The following is a 4,924-nucleotide window of genomic DNA, read 5'->3' as shown; positions in this document are numbered from 1 at the left end:
ATTCAATCCTTTGGTATTGTCTTTTTCTTTCAAATCTTTCTTTAGATTTGATATTTAAATCAATTCATTGGATTAGTTTTGATCAAGCTAATTTTGGAATGAGTTGTCTTAGGATCTAAGAGTGACCATTATAGATTCTAAGTTCAATCTAAGTAGCTTTCTTTGTGAGTGTTTGCAAGGATCCTAGAAGGACCTCTAGCTTTGCATCCAACAAGCATCGCGGGCACTTATAATTTGGTATCAGAGCATGTTCATCATTCTTGGCCAACTTTAGAGGTGTTCTCTTTACTTTATTTCAATTTTTTTCTCCATAGCAATTGCTTACATCTTGTAACAAGACATACTATAACTTGTCTTGAAAACTTCTTCAAATCAGCTCTTGGATCATAAAGAAAAAAAAGTTAGCAAGAAAAAAAAGTCAGCAAAAGAAAAAAGAAAAAAAATAGTAGAAAAAAAAAAGAAGAAAAGAAATCAAAGATCTAAAGCACATGAAAGTTTCTTGTCATTCATTTAAAAAAAAAAAATCCAGATTTGTTTTATTTTTAGCCTAAGTTTAGTTACTCTAGTCTTAGTTTGTGAGAGTTGATCATTTTGAATTGGTTTTTATTAATCTTTTAGTGACATTGCACCAAAAATATAAGCCATCCCTTACATCTTTGACCTAGTACCAAAAGCCTACCCTTGAGTGATAAATACGAGTGTTCTTGAGTGAAATTGGTGAGAAGTGTGGTGAGGTCCTTTTATTACTAACTTTAAAATGTCACAGGGTGAAGGAGTACCACAAGTACAAGATACTAATATGGCTATTCTTCAAGCCATTCAAGGCATGATGGAAATGATGAGAGAAGATAGATAAGAAAGAAGGGCACAACAACAAAGAGTCTTACAAGAAGATTAGGGAATAATCGACTTAGTTGAACAAGAAAGACAAATTGGAGGAAGAGAAAACATGAGAGGAAGAGGAAGAAATAATATGCACCCTAGATGAGGAGAAAGAATCCATGAAGATGGAGATAGTGAAGTCAAGCTCAAAATTCCACCATTTTGTGGAACGTCGGATGCGGAGGCATACTTGGAATGGGAAAGGAAGACAGAACATGTGTTTGATTGCAACACATTCAGTGAGAATAAGAAGATGAGGCTTGCCATTGCTGAATTCACTAACCATGCGGGAAATTGATATCAACATCTCAAATCCAAGAGAAGGAGGAAAGAGGAGGATCCCTTTGAAACCTGGGAAGAACTTAAAGAAGCCATGAGAAAGAGGTATGTTCCTAAACATTATGAAAGAGATTTGAGAACTAAATTGCAAGTTTTGAGGCAGGGAACAAAAAGTGTAGCTGAATATTATCAAGAGATGGAAACTTTGATAGAAAGAGCAAATATTCGAGAAGAAGAAGAAGACACCATGTCTAGATTCCTTGGAGGTTTAAATCGAGAAATTGCTCATATCGTAAATAGATATCCACAACTATACTTGGAAGATATGTATCATTATGCAATCAAAATTGAAGAACAATTGAGAGAAGAAAAGGAACATTCCAAGAGGTATAATTCTAAAGCTAAGACCTTTTCAAATTCTAATGTTTGGAACAATGATGGTTTTGTGAATAGGGGTGAAGCAAAAGGGAAGTTTGTGGCTCCTAAAAGAGTGGAAGCCGGGTATACTAAAAAGAATGAAGCTTCAAAGGAGGAAAGAGAGAAATCTAGTTCTATTCAATGTTGGAAGTGCAAAGGATTTGGGCACATGAGCAAAGATTGTGTCAATAAAAAAAGTCATGGTCATAAGAAATGGAATTCTTGATTCAGAAGATGAATGTAATGAACAAGGCGGTAGCCTTAAGGAAGAATCCAAAGCCTTTGATCATGAGTACATTGAAGAATGTAACTCTATATCCTTAGTTAAGAAGAGTATTTAATGTGCAAATCAAGGAGGAAAAAGTTGAAGATCAAAGGGAGAACTTATTTCACACATGGTGCTTGATTGAAGGAACCCCATGTAGCTTGGTGATTGATAGTGGAAGCTGCACAAATGTAGTAAGTAGTTTTTTTTTTGTAAAAAGACTCCAGCTCACTACTCGTCCACATCCAAAACCATATAAACTTCAATGGTTAACAAACAAAGGATAATTGAAGGTAAACTCCCAAGTTTTTATTTCTTTTACTTTGGGAAGATATAAGGATGAGATTCTTTGCGATTTAGTACCTATGCATGTGGGTGATATGTTATTGGGCCGATCTTGATGGTTTGTTGAACAAGTACACATTTACTTTGAATGGGAAGAAGTTTACTTTGCTTCCATTATCTCCATATAAAGTACAATGCTATCAAGTGAAATTAGAAAAGAAAAGAAAAGAATTTGAGGATCAAGAGAGGAAAGAAGAAAGTAAGTTAAAGGAGAAGAGCGAAAAAAAGGAGAAAAGTGAGGAGCAAAAGGTGAGTGAAAACCAAGCAGAGAAAAAAGATTGAATTTTGTGGGAAAAAGAAAGAGTGTTAGTTTGGCTATGAGAAAGAAATAAAAAAACAAAAAAAAAAAAAAAAAAAAAAAAAAAAAAAAAAAAAAAAAAAAAAAAAAAAAAAAACGAAAAAATAAAAAAAAATAAAAAAACAAAAAAAAAAAAAAAAAAAAAAAAAAAAAAAAAAAACAAAAACAATGGGGTAGAGAGGAATATGTTTTCATTCGAAGCACCAAACTTTGTACTTATGTGCAAAGGAATATGTTTAGTAACTGAACCTAACTCTAATGATGGTTTGCCTAGTGCATTTAAATCTCTTTTGCAGGAATTTAATGACGTGTTTCCACATGAAGATGAACCTACGAGTCTACCTCCTTTAAGAGGAATTGAGCACAAAATTGACTTCATACCCAGGGTAACACTTCCAAATATGGCAGCCTACAGGACCAATCCAATTGAGACCAAGGAAATCCAAAGGCAAGTAGAAGAACTCATGGATAAAGGTTATGTTTGAGAAAGCATGAGTCCTTTTTCGGTTCCAGTCATTTTAGTGCCCAAGAAAGATGGAACATGGAGGATGTGTGTTGATTGTCGAGCCATCAACAGAATAATGGTAAAGTATCAACATCTTATTCCTAGATTGGATGACATGCTAGATGAATTACATGGTGCAAACTTGTTTTCAAAAATTGATCTTAAAAGTGGTTACCATCAAATTCGAATGCATGCGGGAGATGAGTGCAAAAGGGCTTTCAAAAAAAAATTTGGTCTTTATGAGTGGCTTGTTATGCCATTTGGTCTTACCAATTGCTTCAACAAACTTTCCAAAGTGGAAGATTGTGGCACCTGCAAACTGCTGGCTTGATTACTCGTTTGACCGTTGGTTCGCGAGAAAAATCTGGGTGGCCCTTCTTTTTGTGCCACTGATTGAAAATTTTGCTGTTGATTTTTTCACGCGAAGTTGGGGTGGTTTCTCCACCAAGGGTTGTACGTGTTAGAAAATGGATTATTCTTCATAAAATAGATTGGCTGTGGGTTTTGCGGGCATTCCTCCATTTGATGTCCTTCACCGCAAGTAGCAAACTTGCGGTCGTCTGGTTGATTGCGTTCACTTGCCCACTATGCATTGCTGGGCTATCGATTGTGATTCCCTGTATCAAGTTCATCATCACGATCATTTGACTCTGAAGGGATGTGATGGCACCATTGTTCACGTCACTATCCTTGATTCTCAATCTTTGATCGTTTTCTCTCTAGTCTTCATGATTTTTAGAAATGCGATCAAGGATATTCTTAGCCTCATCATAAGTTTTATCCAGCAGACCTCCAGCTGCTATAGCATTGGCACCGGTCTGCGATGCAAGGTTTAATCCATGATAGAAAATCTCCATCTATAAGCAGTATGGTAAGCCATTATGTGGGCAATCTCTTACCAGCCTCTTAAACCTCACCCACGCATCGCTGAGCGATTCGTCAATATCCTATTCAAAATTGGTTATCAACTTCCTTCTTCTAGCATTCTCCGTCAGAGGGAAGTACTTCTTCATAAACTTCTCTACTACTTGCTTCTGTTTGTATTGTAAATGTCTTTGTAAGAACTGGATAGTTTATGGTTGTGTAAGCACTAGATGTCGTGGTTGTGTAAACTCCAATTGGATATGTTTTTGGTTCTGATATCTCTATCAGGTTATTTTCCAAACCGAGTTATGTCAGAACTGCACTTCATGTGTGTCTAAAGGTTTTCAAGGGTTCCGCTATGTTATGTTACATGTAAAGTATTTTATATCTAAGATTAGTAGGTTTATCAGGTTCAACGATTCAGCAGGGTGTCATAATAAGTGATGAAGGCTCTCACTTTATTAATCACATCATTAAGAAATTGCTGCTCAAGTATAATATCCTTCATAAGGTGGCCACTGCATACCATCCACAAACAAATGGTCAAGCTGAAGTGTCCAGCAGGGAAATCAAGCTGATATTAGAGAAGGTGGTGAAGCCTTCATGCAAAGATTGGGCAATGAAGCTGGATGATACCTTGTGGGCATACAGGACTGCCTATAAGACACCTATAGGCATGTCCCCGTATACGCTAGTGTTTGGAAAGGCATGTCATTTACCGCTTGAGCTAGAGCATAAAGCAATGTGGGCAGTGAAAAAGCTTAATTTTGACTTAAAGGCTGCAAGGGAAGCAAGGAAACTTCAGTTGGTCGAGCTTGATGAATGGAGAACTCATGCATATGAGAATACCAAAATCTACAAGGAGCACGAAAAACATTGGCATGACAAACAACTATGCGAGAAGAATCTCCAAGTCGGACAAAAGGTCTTATTATTCAATTCACGGCTACGACTCTTTCTTGGTAAATTAAAATCATGTTGGTCCGGACCCTTTATATACAAAGAAGTATTCCCGCATGGAGCGGTTGAGTTATCCAATGAGGACGAGACCAACACATTCAAAGTCAAC

At 36.4% G+C, this 4,924-nt stretch overlaps 1 non-coding gene across 1 annotated transcript; it reads left to right on the top strand.

Annotated features, from left to right (window-relative positions):
• The first annotated feature begins 3,864 nt into the window (after positions 1 to 3,864).
• On the top strand, positions 3,865 to 3,971 carry LOC120092249 (small nucleolar RNA R71). Its single transcript, XR_005485959.2, has one exon. It is a non-coding gene; the product is annotated as a small nucleolar RNA R71 (small nucleolar RNA).
• Positions 3,972 to 4,924: the final 953 nt, after the last annotated feature.

The sequence above is a fragment of the Benincasa hispida genome, chromosome 11 (genome assembly GCF_027475165.1).
Source record: "Benincasa hispida cultivar pf3 chromosome 11, pf3_genome.v1.1, whole genome shotgun sequence".
In the NCBI taxonomy this organism is placed as follows: domain Eukaryota; kingdom Viridiplantae; phylum Streptophyta; class Magnoliopsida; order Cucurbitales; family Cucurbitaceae; genus Benincasa; species Benincasa hispida.
Note: the sequence above shows the minus strand (reverse complement) of the source record. Positions and strands in the feature narration are given on the sequence as shown.